The sequence below is a fragment of the Aegilops tauschii genome, chromosome 1 (genome assembly GCF_002575655.3).
Source record: "Aegilops tauschii subsp. strangulata cultivar AL8/78 chromosome 1, Aet v6.0, whole genome shotgun sequence".
NCBI lineage: Eukaryota > Viridiplantae > Streptophyta > Magnoliopsida > Poales > Poaceae > Aegilops > Aegilops tauschii.
The window spans coordinates 388,027,940-388,049,369 of NC_053035.3; positions in this window are offsets into that span (position 1 = coordinate 388,027,940).

Genomic DNA, 21,430 nt, shown 5'->3' on the forward strand with positions numbered 1-21,430 from the left:
TATATAAACTATAGGGGTTAGTCCGTAGATATCATCATAATCATACAGGCTAGACATCTAGGGTTTAGCCATCACGATCTCGAGGTAGATCGACTCTTGTAACCCATATACTCATCATAGTCAATCAAGCAGGAAGTAGGGTATTACCTCCGTTAAGAGGGCCCGAACCTGCGTAAATATCGTGTCCCCCGTCTCCTGTTACCATCGATCCTCAGACGCATAGTTCGGGACCCCCTACCCGAGATCTGCCGGTTTTGACACCGACATTGGTGCTTTCATTGAGAGTTCCTCTGTGTCATCAATAGAAGGATCGATGGCTCGCCTTGTCATCAATGACAAAATTACCGCTAGAAGGGCCCTAGCTCCTGAGCAGATCCTCTAGCTCGGCAGTTTTACCATGGGAGCCCGCTCGGCCATTAAGCCGAAGGCGGTCCCCCAAACCGCCGATAACCTTCTTTGCATTGGCCTCGAACAGTCCGATAAGATGGATCCGGCAGATATCTCGTCTTTGAACGAACTACTGGATCGCATCGCCGCCCTGGGGGTCGCAACAGACTATGACAGGATTGGGCTTAAACCCGATCAAAGGAAAATCAGATCTTCGCCGGTCACCCACCAGGTAGCGGTTGTAGAGGAGCAAGCCGCAGACACCTCTCCCCCCACACTGAGAACAAGCTATGTTCGGATCTCCGAGCCTTTCGAGCCGGACACTCTTCTTCGTGAAGAGACCCTCTTCCCTCCGAACATAGAACCAGGTGTTGAGCCTGAAAACCCCCAGGACACCCCAGATCCTGAGCCGGTGACCTCAGAAATTCTTCAAACTCCGGATCCCACAGTGGGTCAGGGTTCAGATTCAATCCTGCCCACCCACCACAAGCAATATTCACCAAGAAATTCCGGTCCCCCGGACATATGCGACCTAATGTTTGTGCGGTAGCAACCTCAGGAAACAGTCCATCACTTTTGGGCCAGGTTCCTTCTTGTTAGAAACAAGATCAAAGATTTCTGCGACGCCGACGCGGTTTCAGTATTTTGCCGCAACTGTACGGACGAGAGGATCCTCAATGCCCTCAACCGATGCCGCATACTGCACTTCACAGATTTGGCACACATAATATAGAAGTATTGCACAATGGAAAGCGCCTGGAAAGCCCAGATAGCCCGGTGGGACCTTCCCGCCTTCAAGCCTCCCATCGGACAGGCAAAAAGGATGCACTCTTGCGGGGCACCTAATCTTCATCCCATGGGCAAGAAAATCAAGCCCTTAGCGGGACATAGAGCTGTCTTTGAGGAATGGCTTGACAAGCCTTGTCAGATACACACAATGCCGAACACCGAACTAACACACAGCCTTCGGGTGTGTTGGATAGTCCGGCAGGTGGCTAAGAGCGGTGAGGCTATCCTCACCAACACTAATCCAGTGAAGCCTTCTTCAGAGGATGACGATCTCAACGTCTTTACGGTCTTCGAGACCTTTTCTTCAAATAATTGGCGCAAAAGGGCGCTTTGCGACCTCGCCGAAGTTACTCAAGTGGCCGCAGTACATCCTTGAAACAATATGGCAATAACTTTCACCGTCAATGACGAACCAAGGCCTCGATCAGTCCGCGCACCAGTCGCTTTGGTCTTAAACCCAATCGTGGACGGTTTTCGGCTCACCAAAGTACTCATGGACGGCGGCAACGGACTAAACCTCATTGATAACCCACAAGTATAGGGGATCGCAACAGTTTTTGAGGGTAGAGTATTCAACCCAAATTTATAGATTCGACACAAGGGGAGCCAAAGAATATTTGTAAGTATTAGCAGCTGAGTTGTCAATTCAACTACACCTGGGGATTAATTATCTACAGCAAGTAAACAGTAGCACAATAATATGATAGTTTTGATAGTAGTGACAGCAGTAACGGTAACGGTAATGGTAACAGTGATAGTAGTAATTTTGTAGCAAGTGTAACAGTGATGATAGCAGCAGTAACTTAGCAGAAACAATATAGGATAAATTCATAGGCATTGGATCGGTGACTTGTTGGATGATATTCATCATGTGACAGTTATAACCTAGGGCGATACGGCACTAGCTCCAGTTCATCGATATAATGTAGGCATGTATTCCGTAAATAGTCATACGTGCTTTATTAAAAGAACTTGCATGACATCTTTTGTCCAACCCTACCGTGGCAGCGGGGTCCATATTGGAAACTAAGGGATATTAAGGCCTCCTTTTAATAGAGAACCGGAACAAAGCATTAACACATAGTGAATACATGAACTCCTCAAACTATAGTCATCACCGGAAGTGGGCCCGGTTGTTGTCACTCGGGGGTTGCCGGATCATAACATGTAGTAGGTGACTATAACTTGCAAGATCGGATCTAAAACATGGATATAATGATGAATTCATAAACGGTTCAGATCTGAGTTCATGGCACCCGGGCCCAAAGTGACAAGCATTAAGCATAGCAAAGTCATAGCAACATCAATCTAAGAACATAGTGGATACTAGGGATCAAGCCCTAACAAAACTAACTCGATTACATGATGAATCTCATCCAACTCCTCACCAACTAGCGAGCCTACGAAGGAATTACTCAGTCCCGGTGGGGAGCATCATGGAATTGGCGATGCAGATGGGTTGGTAATGACGAAGAACGAAGACCCCCCTCTCCGGAGCCCCAAAGGGACTCCAGATCTGCCCTTCCGAGGAAGAACAGGGCTTGGAGGCGGCTCCGTCTCGTGGAACGTGATAATACTTTCTCCCTGATTTTTTTTCTGGAAATATGTGATTTTATAGTATGAGGGGGGTCGTCTGCGGGGACACCAGGTGTGTACAACCCACCTGGGCGCGCCAGGAGAGGGGGCGCGCCCTGCTGGGTTGTGCCCACCCAGGGGCCCTTCTCTGGTGGGTCTTGGCTCCAGTAATTCTCTTTTATTCCATAAAAATTCCTCGCGAAGTTTCTTTTTATTTCGAGAACTTTCATTCCTGCACAATAACAACACCATGGTAGTTCTACTAAAAACATCGTCAGTCCGGGGTTAGTTTCATTCAAATCATGCAAATTAGAGTCCCCAAGGGGAAAAGCGTGAGGAAAAGTAGATACGTTGGAGACGTATCAACTCCCCCAAGCTTAAACCTTTGCTTATCCTCAAGCAATTCAGTTGAAAAACTGAAAGTATGAAAGAAAAACTTTTACGAACTCTTTTGCTCTTGTTTGCATCAATAGGCTTAAACAGCACCCAGGTTTTCAGCCAGCATTATAACTAACCATGTCGACAATAACACTTAAAGATTATAACTAACCATGTTTTTGGGACTGGGCATCCCTATTACCACCCATTTTCTCGTGCGATGGCGAGTGAATAAACACTCGACCTGAGAATAACCTGCTTAGCATGGAAGATAGCAACCACCTCCTGTCGTTCCATGAACGATCCAGGCACACAAAAAGGATAATTTTTAGAAGTTTTTAGAGGTGGCACATGCAAATTTACTTAGGACGGCATGGTAATACTGTATATAGGTAGGTATGGTGGACTCATCTGGAATAACTTGGGTTCAAGGTTTTTGATGTACAAGCAGAGTTCCCAGTTAGCACAGGCGAAGGCTAGCAATTAGATTGAGAAGCGGCCAGGTAGAGAGCAACAACGATCATAACCATGCATTATGCATAAGTAACATTGGACACTAGCATGAGTAGGATATGAACACCATGAACATAAATATCATAGAGGCTATGTTGGTTTTGATTCAACTACATGCATGAACATGTGCCAAGTCAAACCACTCGAACATTCAGAGGAGGATATCATATCATCATACTACATCACAATCATTTTAGAGCTATGTTGATATCCAAGATAAATCATTATCCACTCATAGCTACTTATGCATGGCATGAGAAACTATAATCTCTAATTGTCATTGCAAACATGTTTAATCTTAACGGGCTGAAGCATGGATACTAGGTTAAACATATTTACAGAAACAGAACAAGTCAAGTTCATACCAGTTTCTCTTTTCCATGGCCAATTCATCAAATGTCGTCATTATTGCCTTTCACTTGCACGACCGAATGATATGAAAATAATAATAGTGCAAGAGTGTCGTGGACTAAGCTGGAATCTGCAAACATTTTATTCAACAGGAGAAGACATGGTAAAATGTGCTCTTTATTAGATTAACATTTATTCATATGAGAGCCACTCAACATTTTCATCGTGGTCTTCTCCTCGGTAAGACTCGAATAAAAAGAAAGGAAATTCAGAGAAACACACTGAAATGTTTTTGGAGTTTTTGGTTTTCTTGAACAAGCAAATAAAAGGGAAAAGCAAAAACGAGAAAAACTATTTACACAGGAAAGCTCCCAACAAGCAAAAGAAGAATAAGGGAGTCTTTTTGGATTTTCTTTTAAGTGCTACTACTAAGCATGCATAGAAAGTAAATTACTACAACTAATTTTTTTTGGTTTTTCTAAAGTTTTTCAAACACACAAGCAGAAAGCAAGAAAATAAATCTAAGCATGGATAATAAAATGAAAAAGTGTGAACACCGACAAATGGAATGATTATGTGAACATGAACGTAATGTCGGTGAGAAACACGTACTCCCCCAAGCATAGGCTTTTGTCCTAACTTGGTAGTCTATCAGAAGCCTGGATGGTAGTAGGGATCCTGAGGAGCAGGCATCCAATCATCCCACTACTGAGGTTCCTCTTGTGCTGCCTCCGCAACAGCCTGAGCATTCTGGTAAGCGATGATGTCTGCAGGCATAATCCCGTATCCGCCCCTGGCAGTAGAATCAAACAAAGCAAGTGCAGGCAATGGAATAACATCACGAGTTTTAACGCTAAAGACCAGGTTATAAGGAATGGCGATGTTAGGACGATCATGTGCAAGAAAGTGATGGTGTTCCATGGTTGCACGGTCTAGGTAAACCTTGGTCAGAGGGTAATCATGAGGGCTTATCTCAACATTGAAGCGAACCGCCAAACGAGTAGCAAAAATCCCACCATGTATCCCCCCCGGGATTTATTAAGATGCAGGCGACGAGCCACAATAGCTCCCAAGCTATAAGTGTTGTCACCCTCCAGTTCCCAGCGTAAAACAGCAAAGTCTGGTGCGCTGAGTGCACCTACTTTCTTTCTAGCAAGCAGACACTTAGCAACAAATAAAGAAAAATAATGTACAGTAGGAAAGTGTAAGCTAACAGCCGTGGTGGCTAATGATAACCCACAAGTATAGGGGATCGCAACAGTTTTCGATGGTAGAGTATTCAACCCAAATTTATTGATTCGACACAAGGGGAGCCAAAGAATATTCTCAAGTATTAGAAGTTGAGTTGTCAATTCAACCACACCTGGATAACTTAATATCTGCAGCAAAGTATTTAGTAGAAAAGTAGTATGATAGTAACGGTAACAGTGGCAAAGGTAACAGTGATAGCAGTATTGTAGTGATTGTAACAGTAGCAACGGTAAAGTAACTAAGCAAGTATCAATATGTGAAAAGCTTGTAGGCATTGGATCGGTGATGGAGAATTATGCCGGATGCGAATTCATCAATGTAATGTAGTCATACGTGCTTATGGAAAAGAACTTGCATGACATCTTTTGTCCTACCCTCCCGTGGCAGCGGGGTCCTAGCGGAAACTAAGGGATATTAAGGTCTCCTTTTAATAGAGTACCGGACCAAAGCATTAACACATAGTGAATACATGGACTCCTCAAACTACGGTCATCACTGGGAGTGGTCCCGATTATTTTCACTTCGGGGTTGCCGGATCATAACACATAGTAGGTGACGATAACTTACAATATCGGATCAAGAACACAAATATATTGATCAAAACATAAAGGGTTCAGATCTGAGTTCATGGCACTCAGGCCCTAGTGACAAGCATTAAGCATAGCAAAGTCATAGCAACATCAATCTCAGAACATAGTGGATACTAGGGATCAAACCCTAGCAAAACTAACTCGATTACATGATAAATCTAATCCAACCCATCACCGTCCAGCAAGCCTACGATGGAATTACTCACGCACGGCGGTGAGCATCATGAAATTGGTGATGGAGGATGGTTGATGATGACGATGGCGACGGATTCCCCTCTCCGGAGCCCCGAAGGGACTCCAGATCAGCCCTCCCGAGAGAGTTTAGGGCTTGGTGGCGTCTCCGTATCGTAAAACACGATAAATCCTTCTCTCTGATTTTTTTCTCCCCGAACACGAATATATGGAGTTGGATTTGTGGTCCGTGGAGCTCCAAGGGGCCCACGAGGCAGGGGGCACACCCAGGGGGCAGGCGCGCCCCCACCCTCGTGGACAGGGTGTGGGCCCCCTGGTCTTGATTCTTTCGCCAGTATTTTTTATTATTTCCAAAAATAATCTCCGTGAAGTTTCAAGTCATTCCGAGAACTTTTGTTTCTGCACAAAAATAACACCATGGCAATTCTGCTGAAAACAGCGTCAGTCTGGGTTAGTTCCATTCAAATCATGCAAGTTAGAGTCCAAAACAAGGGCAAAAGTGTTTGGAAAAGTAGATACGTTGGAGACGTATCAACTCCCCCAAGCTTAAACCTTTGCTTGTCCTCAAGCAATTCAGTTGATAAACTGAAAGTGATAAAGAAAAACTTTTACAAACTCTGTTTGCTCTTGCTGTTGTAAATATGTAAAGCCAGCATTCAAGTTTTCAGCAAAGATTGTGAACGAACCATATTCACAATAACATTTAGGTCTCATGTTTACTCATATCAATGGCATAATTAACTAGCGAGCAATAATAATAAATCTCGGATGACAACACTTTCTCAAAACAATCATAATATGATATAACAAGATGGTATCTCGCTAGCCCTTTCTGAGACCGCAAAACATAAATGCAGAGCACCTTTAAAGATCAAGGACTGACTAGACATTGTAATTCATGGTAAAAGAGATCCAATCATAGTCATACCCAATATAAACTAATAGTAATACATGCAAACGACAGCGATGCTCTCCAACTGGTGGTTTTTAAAAAGAGGGTGATGACTCAACATAAAAGTAAATAGATAGGCCCTTCGCAGAGGGAAGCAGGGATTTGTAGAGGTTCCAGAGCTCGATTTTGAAATAGAGATAAATAACATTTTGGGCGGTATACTTTCATTGTCAACATAACAACCAAGAGATGGTGATATCTTCCATGCTACACACATTATAGGCGGTTCCCAAACAGAATGGTAAAGTTTATACTCCCCCTCCACCAACAAGCATCAATCCATGGCTTGCTCGAAACAATGAGTGCCTCCAACTAACAACAGTCCCGGGGGAGTTTTGTTTGCAATTATTTCGATTTGGTTTGCTTAAAGCATGGGACTGGGCATCCCGGTGACCAGCCATTTTCTCGTGAGTGAGGAGCAGAGTCCACTCCTCTTGAGAATAACCCGCCTAACATGGAAGATACAGACAGCCCTAGTTGATACAGGAGCTATTTGAGCATACAAAACAGAATTTCATTTGAAGGTTTAGAGTTTGCACATGCAAAATTTACTTGGAACGACAGGTAGATACCGCATATAGGAAGGTATGGTGGACTCATATGGAATAACTTTGGGGTTTAAGGGATTGGATGCACAAGCAGTATTCCCGCTTAGTACAAGTGAAGGCTAGCAAAATACTAGGAAGCGACCAGCTAGAGAGCGACAACAGTCATGAACATGCATTAAAATTAATCTACACTGAATGCAAGCATGAGTAGGATATAATCCACCATGAGCATAAATATCGTGAAGGCTATGTTGATTTGTTTCAACGACATGTGTGAACATGTGCCAAGTCAAATCACTTAAATCATTCAAAGGAGGATACCACCCTATCATACCACATCACAACCATTTTAATAGCATGTTGGCACGCAACGTAAACCATTATAAACTCATAGCTAATCAAGCATGGCACGAGCAACTATGATCTCTAATTGTCATTGCAAACATGTTTATTCATAATATGCTGAATCAGGAACGATGAACTGATCATATTTACAAACACAAGAGAGGTCGAGTTCATACCAGCTTCTCTCATCTCAGTCAGTCCATCATATATCGTCATAATTGCCTTTCACTTGCATGACCGAACGTTGTGGATAATAATAATAGTGCACGTGCATTGGACTAAGCTGGAATCTGCAAGCATTCAATAAACAGGAGAAGACGAGGCAATATGGGGCTCTTGGTTAAATCAACAATAGTGCATATAAGAGCCACTTCAACAATTTGATTATGGTCTTCTCCTATCGACCCCCAAAGGAAAGAAATAAAAACTATTTACACGGGAAAGCTCCCAACAAGCAAAAGAAGAACAAGAAATATTTTTGGGTTTTCCTTTAATTACTACCACTACAACATGGAAAGTAAACTAGCTAAAAGCTACAACTAATTTTTTTTGTTTTTCTTAAGGTTTTTCAAAAACACAAGAAGAAAGCATAAAAAGGAAAAATAAACTAGCATGGATAGTACAGTGAAAAAGTATGAACACCGACAACTAGCATGAGTGTGTGAACATAAATGTAATGTCAATGAGAAATACGTACTCCCCCAAGCTTAGGCTTTTGGCCTAAGTTGGTCTACTGCCACGGCTGGCCTGGCCGATATCCAAAGTTGTAGTTGGGGTCGTACTGAGATGCAGCAGTTATTGCATCGTGGGCTCCAGCTTGGAGGCGAGCTATCTCAGCCCTCCTCTCGTACTCGTTCGCCTCTTCCCTGGTTATGAAATATCTCCCCTTCGCCTGAAAATCATAGAAAGTAGGAGCAGGGAGAGCGACGTGATAGGTGCGTCGTCTGTCAAAGATTAGTCGGTACTGGAGGAACTGATCATTCCTCTCAACAAAATGATGACGAACCATAGCCTCATAATCTAAATAAACATGAGGCAACTCAATATCATATTCACGTATGGGTACACCAAGAAAATTAGCTAAACGGGTTGCATAAATTCCACCAAAGAAATCTCCATTAATTCTATTATTATGCAACCTACGTGCAACAATGGCTCCCAAATTATAATGTTTATCTCCTAATACAGCACTCCTGAGAACACTGAGATCAGGGACACACATGTGACATGCTTCATCCTTACCATTTTGCACCTACCTATGAAGAGAGCAAAATAATGTATAGCAGGAAAATGAATGCTCCCTATGGTAGCTTGTGTTATATCTCTAGACTCCTCCAAAGTTATACTAGCAAGAAAATCTCTAAACTCAGATTTGCAAGGCTCACTAGTGCTGCCCCATTGTGGAAGTTTGCAATCAGTATTAAAATCCTCTAAGTCCATGGTATAAGAATTTTCATAAAGATCAAACAGGAAAGTTTGAGAATTGCATGAGGATGAAAATTCAAACCTTCTCCCAAAGGAATCAGTGAGATAGTGGTACTGATGGCACTTATCTGCCTTGAAGCTCTCAAGATCAGCGTTATGCACATATGCGTCAAATTCCCCTTTGATTTCTGCTCGAGCCATAAAGTCCTCTGGCGACCATTCACATGCCCGCACTTGGGCTTCCCTCAGTGGTTCATCGTCCGCATCGCGTATTGCGAGCCTGGGTCCTTTCTTCCTTGAAGGACCACCTTGATACATTTTCCTAAACATATTTCTTCCTCTGAAAAATTTCTGAAATTTTTTAGTAACTTCAAAATAAAAGTGAACCAAACTCAATAAAATTGATAGCAACTACTCCCTCAAGTGCCTAGAGACTATATCATGCATTAGAACTACTTGGGACCAATTAAATTTGACATGCAAGCTCAAGAACCTGGTCACCTAAGCAGCACAAATTTGCAAAAAATAAAGCACTAGAACAAAAACTAATTGGACCATTGGAGGAGTCACATACCAAGGAACAATCCCCCAAAGCAGTTTTGTGAGAGGTGCTTTGAGCTAGGAGATCGAAAATTGCAGCAAAATGAGCTAGAACTCGTGCTTGAGGTTGTTGGTGATTTTTTTGGGAGGAAGAAGGAGTGTCTGGTGGCTGGAATAAGTGGAGGGGAGTCACCGTGGGCCCACGAGGCAGGGGGCGCGCCCTGGACCCTCGTGGCCAGGTGCCAGCTCCCCCTGCTGTGTTCTCAGTGCTAGATATTCTCAAATATTCCAAAAAATCATTTTTAAATTTTATGGCATTTGGAGAACTTTTATTTTTGGGGTATTTTTATATTGCACGGATAATTCAGAAAACAGACAGAAAACACTATTTTTACTTTATTTCAACTAAATAACAGAAAGTAAAAGGAGGGTACAGAGAGTTGTGCTTTCTAACTTCATCCATCTCATGCTCATCAAAAGGAATCCACTAACAAGGTTGATTAGGTCTTGTTAACAAACTCATTCCAAATTGCATGAAACCGGAGAATTTTCGAATAGCACTAAGTTACCTCCACGGGGATATGCACGTCCCCAATAATAAGAATATCATATCTCTTTTTGATAGTAGGAAGAGGAAATTCAAAACCTCCAAAAATAATGGATGGAATTTTTCCAATAGAGTTGATACTATGAACTTGAGGTTGTTTCCTCGGAAAGTGTACCATATGCTCATTGCCATTAACATGAAAAGTGACATTGCCTTTGTTGCAATCAATAACAGCCCCTGCAGTATTCAAAAAGGTTCTTCCAAGTAATATACATACTATCGTCCTCGGGAATATAAAGAATAACAAAGTCTGTCAAAATAGTAACATTTGCAACCACAACAGGCACATCCTCACAAATACCGACAGGTATAGCAGTGGATTTATCGGCCATTTGCAAAGAAATTTCAGTAGGTGTCAACTTATTCAAATCAAGTCTACGATATAAAGAGAGAGTCATAACACTAACACCGGCTCCAAGATCACATAAGGCAGTTCTAACATAATTTCTTTAAATGGAGCATGGTATAGTGGGTACTCCTGGATCTCCTAACTTCTTAGGTATTCCACCCTTGAAAGTGTAATTAGCAAGCATGGTGGAAATCTCAGCTTCCGGTATCTTTCTTTTATTAGTAACAATTTCTTTCATATACTTAGCATAAGGATTCATTTTGAGCATATCAGTTAATCGCATACGCAAAAAGATAGGTCTAATCATTTCAGCAAAGCACTCAAAATCCTCATCATCCTTTTTCTTGGATGGTTTAGGAGGAAAAGGCATGGGTTTCTGAACCCATGGCTCTCTTTCCTTACCGTGCTTCCTAGCAACAAAGTCTCTCTTATCATAACGTTGATTCTTTGATTGTGGGTTATCAAGATCAACAGTAGGTTCAATCTCTACATCATTATCATTGCTAGGTTGAGCATCAGCATGAACAACATCATTAACATTATCACTAGGTTCATTTTCATTACCAGATTGTGTTTTAGCATCAGAAATAGAAATATCATTGGGATACTCAGGTGTGTCAACAACAGGTTCACTAGAAGCATGCAAAGTCCTATCAATTTTCTTTCTCTTCCTCTTAGAAGGACTAGGTGTATCAACATTATTTCTCCGAGAATCCTGCTCAATTCTCTTAGGGTGGCCTTCAAGACACAAAGGTTCCTGAGTCAATTTACCTCCCCTAGTTCCAACTCTAATAGCAAAGTCATTATTCTTACTATTCAATTCATTGAGCAAATCATTCTAAGCCTTAAGTACTTGTTCTACTTGAGTGGTAACCATAGAAGCATGTTTACTAATGAGTTTAAGTTCACCTTGAACTCTAGACATATAGTCACTCAAGTGTTCAATCATATAAGCATTGCATTTTAATTCTCTACCAAAATAAGCATTGAAATCTTCTTGCTTAACCATAAAGTCATCAAACTCATCTAAGCATTGGCTAGCAAACTTAGTAGGCGGGATTTCAGCTTTATCATATCTATAGAGATAATTTACCTTCACTACCAGTGTCGGGTTATCAAGACCTTGTGTTTCTTCAACAGGCAGTAAATTAAGACCATGTATTTCTTCAACAGGAGGTAAATTCTTAACATCTTCAGCTTTTATACCTTTTTCCTTCATATATTTCTTTGCCTCTTGCATATCTTCAGGACTGAGAAATAGAACACCCCTTTTCTTCGGAGTTGGCTTAGGAGTTGGTTCAGGAAGTGTCCAATTATTTTCATTGGTCAACATATTATTCAATAGAATTTCAGCTTGATCAACTGTTCTTTCCCTGAAAACACAACCAGCACAACTATCCAGGTGGTCTCTGGAAGCATCGGTTAGTCCATTATAAAAGATATCAAGTATTTCATTTTTCTTAAGAGGATGATCAGGCAAAGCATTAAGTAATTGGAGAAGCCTCCCCCAAGCTTGTGGGAGACTCTTACAAAATTATATATTTCCCTTAAAGTAGCTTGTTTCTTATGAGCAGGGAAATATTTAGCAGAGAAGTAATAAATCATATCCTGGGGACTACGCACACAACCAGGATCAAGAGAGTTAAACCAAGTCTTAGCATCACCCTTTAATGAGAATGGAAATAATTTAAGGATATAATAGTAGCGAGTTTTCTCATCATTAGTGAACAGGGTGGATATATCATTTAATTTAGTAAGATGTGCCACAACAGTTTCAGATTCATAACCATAGAAAGGATCAGATTCAACCAAAGTAATTATATCAGGGTCGACAGAGAATTCATAATCCTTATCAGTAACAAAGATAGGTGAAGTAGCGTAAGTAGGATCATATTTCATTCTAGCATTCAGAGATTTTTCTTTCAACTTAATTAATAATTTCTTAAGATCACTCCTATCATTGCAAGCAAGAAAGTCTCTAGCAGTTTCTTCATCCATAACATAGCTGTAGCACCCACGATGCAGCTATATCTCCCACGTGTCGAGGCATGACTTAGAGGCATAATCAGATTGTGGTTTTGTCACAAGAGGGGTAATCTTCACACAATCCCGTGTACTGAATAAGAAAGGGATAAAGAGTTGGCTTACAATCGCCACTTCACACAAATAACAAGTTAAACATACATCATCCAGAGTACAATCAAGGTCCGACTACGGAACCAAAATAAAAGAAGACAACCCCAAATGCTAGATCCCCGATCGTCCCAACTGGGCTCCACTACTGATCATCAGGAAACGAAACATAGTAACGACCAAGGTCCTCGTCAAACTCCCTCTTGAGTTCGGTAGCATCACCTGCCCTGGTATCATCGGCACCTGCAACTGTTTTGGTAGTATCTGTGAGTCACGAGGACTCAGCAATCTCAAAACCCGCGGGATCAAGACTATTTAAGCTTATGGGTAGGAAAGGGGAAATGGGGTGGATCTGCAGCAAGCACTAAGCATATATGGTGGCTAACATATGCAAATAAAAGCGGGAAGAGAAGCAATGCAACAGTCGTGAAACTAGAAGTGATCAAGAAGTGATCCTGAAACTACTTACGCACAACCATAACACAAGAACCGTGTTGACTTCCCGGACTCCGCCGAAAAGAGACCATCAAGGCTACACACGCGGTTGGTGCATTTTAATTAAGTAAAGTGTCAAGTTTTCTACAACCGGACATTAACAAATTCCCATCTGCCACATAACCATGGGCACGGCTTTCAAAAGTTAATACCCTGCAGGGGTGTCCCAACTTAGCCCATCACAAGCTCTCATGATCAACGAAGGATATTCCTGTTGGGGATCATTCCAGAAATTAAAAAATTTCTACGCATCACCAAGATCAATCTATGGAGTTTACTAGCAACGAGAGGGGAGGAGTGCATCTACATACCCTTGTAGATTGAGAGCGGAAGCATTCAAGAGAACGGGGTTGATGGAGTCGTACTCGTCGTGATCCAAATCACCGATGATCCAAATCACTGATGATCCAAGCGCCGAACGGACGGTACCGCCATGTTCAACACACGTACGGAGCGGTGACGTCTCCCACGCCTTGATCCAGCAAGGAGGAGGGAGAGGTTGAGGAAGAAGGCTCCAACAGCAGCACGACGGCGTGGTGGTGGTGGAGTGACAGTTCTCTGGCAGGGCTTCGCCAAGGACACGCGGAGGAGGAGAGGTGTTGGGGAGGGGAGGGGCTGCGCCTTTGGAAAGGTGTGGCTGCCCTCCCACCCCTCCACTATATATAGGGGCAAGGGAGAGGGGGCCGGCCCCCTTAGATCCCATCTGGTGGGAGGGGCGGCGGCCAGGGGGAGGTGGCTTGCCCCCCAAGCAAGGGGGGCGCCCCCCTTTAGGGTTCCCCCAAACCCTAGGCGCATGGGCCCTAGGGGGGGTTGGCGCCCAGCCCACTTAGGGCTGGTTCCCTTCCACCTACAGCCCATAAGGCCCTCCGGGGCAGGTGGACCATCCCAGTGGACCCTCGGAACCCCTCCGGTGGTCCCGGTACAATACCGGTATACCCCCGAATATTTCCGGTGACCGTATGGTGACTTCCCATATATAAATCTTTACCTCCGGACCATTCTGGAACTCCTCGTGACGTCCGGGATCTCATCCGGGACTCCGAACAACATTTGGTAATCACATACAATCCTTCCTTATAACCCTAGCGTCATTGAACGTTAAGTGTGTAGACCCTACGGGTTCGGGAATCATGCAGACATGACCGAGACACCTCTCTAGCCAATAACCAACAGCGGGATCTGGATACCCATGTTGGCTCCCACATGTTCCACGATGATCTCATCGGATGAACCACGATGTCGAGGATTCAAGCAATCCCGTATACAATTCCCTTTGTCAATCGGTACTTTACTTGCCCAAGATTCGATCGTCGGTATCCCAATACCTCGTTCAATCTCGTTACCGGCAAGTCACTTTACTCGTTCTATAATGCATGATCCCGTGACTAACTACTTAGTCACATTGAGCTCATTATGATGATGCAATACCGAGTGGGCCCAGAGATACCTCTCCGTCATACGGAGTGACAAATCCCAGTCTCGATCCGAGCCAACCCAACAGACACTTTCGGAGATACCTGTAGTGCACCTTTATAGCCACCCAGTTACGTTGTGACGTTTGGTACACCCAAAGCATTCCTACGGTATCCGGGAGTTGCACGATCTCATGGTCTAAGGAAATGACACTTGACATTAGAAAAGCTTTAGCAAACGAACTACACGATCTAGTGCTATGCTTAGGATTGGGTCTTGTCCATCACATCATTCTCCTAATGATGTGATCCCGTTATCAATGACATCCAATGTCCATGGTCAGGAAACCGTAACCATCTATTGATCAACGAGCTAGTCAACTAGAGGCTCACTAGGGACATGTTATGGTCTATGTATTCACACATGTATTACGATTTCCGGGTAACACAATTAAAGCATGAACAATAGAAAATTATCATGAACAAGGAAATATAATAATAACCATTTTATTATTGTCTCCAGGGCATATTTCCAACAATTCCTTCTCCCGGGAAGACCCGATCAGACTCGGAATCCCGGTTACAAGACATTTAGACAATTGTAAAACAAGTCCAGCAAGACCACTCGAATGTGCCGACAAATCCCGATAGGAGCTGTACATATCTCGTTCTCAGGGTATACCGGATGAGCAATCCGTACTACTAAAAGCAGCCCTTAAGTTTCCCTCAGGTGGCGCTGCAAAGGGCTCTAGTTTGGACCAACACTCAGAGGAGCACTGGCCCGGGGGGTTAAAATAAAGATGACCCTTGAGTCTGCAGAACACAAGGGAAAAAGGCTTAGGTGGCAAATGGAAGACCAATGTTGGGCCTTGCTGGAGGAGTTTTATTCAAAGCGAACTGCCAGGGGGTCCCATAACCCCAACCGCGTAAGGAACGCAAAATCAAGGAACATAACACCGGTATGACGGAAACTAGGGCGGCAAGAGTGGAACAAAACACCAGGCATAAGGCCGAGCCTTCCACCCTTTACCAAGTATATAGATGCATTAATTAAATAAGAGATATTGTGATATCCCAACATAATCATGATCCAACATGGAGCAATCTTCAACGTCACCTGCAACTAACAACGCTATAAGAGGGGCTGAGCAAAAGCGGTAACATAGACAAACAACGGTTTGCTAGGAAGGTGGGTTAGAGGCTTGACATGGCAATATGGGAGGCATGATAAACAAGTGGTAGGTAGCGCGACATAGCGATAGAACAAACAACTAGCAAGCAACGGTAGAAGTGATATCGAGGGTAATGGTCATCTTGCCTGAAATCCCGCTAGGAAGAAGAACGAGTCCATGAAGAAGACAAATGGACGTAGTCGAACGAATCCTCACAACTCCGGAACGAAACCGAAGCTAATGAGAGAAGCAAACCGGAAAGAAGCAAACAACATGGTAAACACACAAGCATAAATATGGCATGATGCACAAACAAGTATGATGCATATCCGGTTTAAAAGCATGGCAAAGCCAAGTGCAACAAACAATACTACAAATTAAGTGGAGCTCAATATGCAATGAGTTGCATATTGACGAAACACCACATCAATTATTTAGTTCTCTCTCCTTTATGTACCCAGCAATATTAAATATTGTTAAACATGGCAAGAGATGAAGCATAATGAAACTACCTATCTAGGCAAGTTTAAATGAGGCCGGAAGTAACAAACAACAATTCACACATGTATTACGATTTCCGGATAACACAATTAAAGCATGAACAATAGACAATTATCATGAACAAGGAAATATAATAATAACCATTTTATTATTGCCTCTAGGGCATATTTCAACAGTCTCCCACTTGCACTAGAGTCAATAATCTAGTTACATTGTGATGAATCGTACACCCATAGAGTTCTGGTGTTGATCATGTTTCGCTCGTGCAAGAGGTTTAGTCAACGGATCTGTGACATTCAAATCCGTATGCACTTTACAAATATCTATGTCTCCATTTTGAACATTTTCACGAATGGAGTTGAAGCGACGCTTGATGTGCCTGGTCTTCTTGTGAAACCTGGGCTCCTTGCCAAGGGCAATAGCTCCAGTGTTGTCACAGTAGAGAGTCATCGGCCCCGACGCATTGGGAATAACTCCTAGGTTGGCAATGAACTCCTTCATCCAGATTGCTTCATGTGCTGCCTCCGAGGCTGCCATGTACTCTGCTTCACATGTAGACCCGCCACGACGATTTGCTTGCAACTGCACCAGCTGACTGCCCCACCATTCATAATGTACACGTATCCGGTTTGTGACTTAGAGTCTTCCAGATCCGTGTCGAAGCTAGCATCAACGTAACCCTTTACGACGAGCTCTTCGTCACCTCCATAAACGAGAAACACATCCTTAGTCCTTTTCAGGTACTTCAGGATGTTCTTCACCGCTGTCCAGTGTTCCATGCCGGGATTACTTTGGTACCTTCCTACCAAACTTAAGGCAAGGTTTACATCAGGTCTGGTACACAGCATGGCATACATAATAGACCCTATGGCCGAGGCATAGGGGACGACACTCATCTTTTCTCTATCTTCTGCCGTGGTCGGGCATTGAGCCGTGCTCAATCTCACACCTTGCAATACAGGCAAGAACCCCTTCTTGGACTGATCCATATTGAACTTCTTCAATATCTTGTCAAGGTATGTGCTTTGTGAAAGACCTATGAGGCGTCTCGATCTATCTCTATAGATCTTCATGCCTAATATGTAAGCAGCTTCTCCAAGGTCCTTCATTGAAAAACACTTATTCAAGTAGGCCTTTATACTTTCCAAGAATTCTATATCATTTCCCATCAATAGTATGTCGTCCACATATAATATGAGAAATGCTACAGAGCTCCCACTCACTTTCTTGTAAACACAGGCTTCTCCATAAGTCTGTGTAAACCCAAACGCTTTGATCATCTCATCAAAGCGAATGTTCCAACTCCGAGATGCCTGCACTAGCCCATAGATTGAGCACTGGAGCTTGCATACTTTGTCAGCATTCTTAGGATCGACAAACCTTCCGGCTGCATCATATACAATTCTTCCTTAAGGAAGCCGTTAAGGAATGCCGTTTTGACGTCCATTTGCCATATTTCATAATCGTAGAATGCGGAAATTGCTAACATGATTCGGACGGACTTCAGCTTCGCTACGGGTGAGAAGGTCTCATCGTAGTCAACTCCTTGAACTTGTCGATAACCCTTAGCGACAAGTCGAGCTTTATAGATGGTAACATTTCCATCCGCGCCCGTCTTCTTCTTAAAGATCCATTTATTTTCTATCGCTCGCCGATCATCGGGCAAGTCTGTCAAAGTCCATACTTTGTTTTCATACATGGATCCTATCTCGGATTGCATGGCTTCAAGCCATTTGTTGGAATCTGGACCCGCCATTGCTTCTTCATAGTTCGAAGGTTCACCGTTGTCCAACAACATGATTTCCAGGACAGGGTTGCCGTACCACTCTGGTGCGGAACGTGTCCTTGTGGACCTACGAAGTTCAGTGGCAACTTGATCATGATCGTCATCATTAACCTCCTCTCTAGTCGGTGCACGCACAACAGAAACATTTTCTTGTGCTGCGCTACTTTCTGGTTCGAGAGGGGTCATCTCATCAAGTTCCACTTTCCTCCCACTTACTTCTTTCGAGAGAAACTCGTTCTCCAGAAAGGACCCGTTGTTGGCAATGAAGATCTTGCCTTCGGATCTGAGGTAGAAGGTATACCCAATGGTTTCCTTAGGGTATCCTATGAAGACGCATTTTTCCGACTTGGGATCGAGCTTTTCAGGTTGAAGTTTCTTGACATAAGCATCGCATCCCCAAACTTTAAGAAACGACAGCTTAGGTTTCTTTCCAAACCATAATTCATACGGTGTCATCTCAACGGATTTCGACGGAGCCCTATTTAAAGTGAATGCGGCAGTCTCTAAAGCATAACCCCAGAATGATAGCGGTAGATCGGTAAGAGACATCATAGATCGCACCATATCCAATAGAGTGCGATTACGACGTTCGGACACACCATTACGCTGAGGTGTTCCAGGCGGCGTGAGTTGTGAAACAATTCCACATTTCCTTAAGTGTGTGCCAAATTCGTGACTCAAATATTCCCCTCCATGATCTGATCGTAAGAACTTTATTTTCCTGTCACGTTGATTCTCAACCTCACTATGAAATTCCTTGAACTTTTCAAAGGTCTCAGACTTGTGTTTCATTAACTAGACATACCCATATCTACTCAAGTCATCAGTGAGGGTGAGAACATAACGATTGCCACCGCGAGCCTCAATGCTCATTGGACCGCACACATCAGTATGTATGATTTCCAATAAGTTGGTTGCTCGCTCCATTGTTTCGGAGAACGGAGTCTTGGTCATTTTGCCCATGAGGCATGGTTCGCACGTGTCAAATGATTCATAATCAAGAGACTCCAAATGTCCATCTGCATGGAGTTTCTTCATGCGTTTGACACCAATGTGACCAAGGCGGCAGTGCCACAAGTATGTGGGACTATCATTATCAACCTTACATTTATTGGCATTCACACTATGAATATGTGTAACATCACGTTCGAGATTCATTAAGAATAAACCATTGACCAGCGGGGCATGACCATAAAACATATCTCTCATATAAATAGAACAACCATTATTCTCGGATTTAAATGACTAGCCATCTCGCATTAAATGAGATCCAGATACAATGTTCATGCTCAAAGCTGGCACTAAATAACAATTATTGAGGTTTAAAACTAATCCCGTAGGTAAATGTAGAGGTAGCGTGCCGACGGCGATCACATCGACCTTGGAACCATTCCCGACGCGCATCGTCACCTCGTCCTTTGCCAGTCTCCGCTTATTCCGCAGCTTCTACTTTGAGTTACAAATATGAGCAACCGCACCGGTATCAAACAACCAGGAGCTACTACGAGCGCTGGTTAGGTACACATCAATAACATGTATATCACATATACCTTTGGTATTGCCGGCCTTCTTATCCGCTAAGTACTTGGGGCAATTCCGGTTCCAGTGACCGTTTCCCTTGCAATAAAAGCACCCAGTCTCAGGCTTGGGTCCATTCTTTGTCTTCTTCCCGGCAGCTTGCTTACCGGGCGCGGCAACTCCCTTGCCGTCTTTCTTGAAGTTCTTCTTACCCTTGCCTTTCTTGAACTTAGTGGTTTTATTCACCATCAACACTTGATGGTCCTTTTTGATCTCCACCTCCGCTGATTTCATCATTGAATATACCTCAGGAATGGTCTTTTCCATCCCCTGCATATTGAAGTTCATCACAAAGCTCTTGTAGCTAGGTGGGAGCGACTGAAGGATTCTGTCAACGACCGCGTCATTCGGGAGATTAACTCCCAGCTGAGACAAGCGGTTGTGCAACCTAGACATTTCGAGTATGTGTTCGCTGACGGAACTATTCTCCTCCATCTTACAACTGTAGAACTTGTCGAAGACTTCATATCTCTCGACCCGGGCATGAGCTTGGAAAACCATTTTCAGCTCTTGGAACATCTCATATGCTCCGCGCTGCTCGAAACGCTTTTGGAGCCCCGGTTCTAAGCTGTAAAGCATGCGGCACTGAACCAGGGAGTAATCATCAACATGTGTTTGCCAGGCATTCATAACGTCTTGGTTTGCTGGGACGGGTGCTTCAAGGACATATGCTTTCTTGGCAGCTATGAGGATGATCCTCAAGTTCCGGACCCAGTCCGTTTAGTTGCTACCATCGTCTTTCAGCTTGGTTTTCTCTAGGAACGCATTGAAGTTGAGGTTGACATTAGTGTGGGCCATTTGATCTACAAGACATATTGTAAAGATTTTAGACTAAGTTCATGATAATTAAGGTCATCTAATCAAATTATTAATGAACTCCCACTCACACAGACATCCCTCTAGTCATCTAATGTGACACCCAAAAATTTTATTTTTGGTTTTATCAAAATCTTTATTTGATTTGAAGGAGGGTATTTAAATTTTTCTTCTAAAGAACTCTCCCTCTCAAAAAATTTCTTTTATGACAAGTATTTTATTTGGTTCCATCCAAAGCTTGATCTTTGGTCTTGGAGGTTTTTCCATCTTATGTTGACTCAACACAAATGTTTTTCATTTGGGAAAGCTCTTGAAAATCTTTTCTTTTAAAATAGCCCTATGGCATTTGGAGTGATCTTTTCCCTCTCAAAAATCTCCTCTTGCCATGACATGAGTGGAAATCCCCTCCCAAAAGCCATCTCCCATCTTTGTGTCAAGATATACTTCAAATCCAGCAAGTTGAACCTCCCCATGATTTTTCTTCCATTTATTTCTTATAAAAAATATTTTCTGCCTTCTACTTTGGCTCTTGGAGATTTACAAGGGAACTACCATTTCTCCTTTGAGTTTTGCCTCCAAACCAATTTCCCTGGCTAGTCCTTAGAACCCTCAACCAAGATCCATGAAGATCCACTGGTCTCCAGTTCAAATATTTCAAATTCTGCTTGCTGCAAGTTTGGACCATATTTGCCAAATTTGATGAAATTCATTTGTTTTCTCCTCCTAAAAATCTGAGAAAATTCAG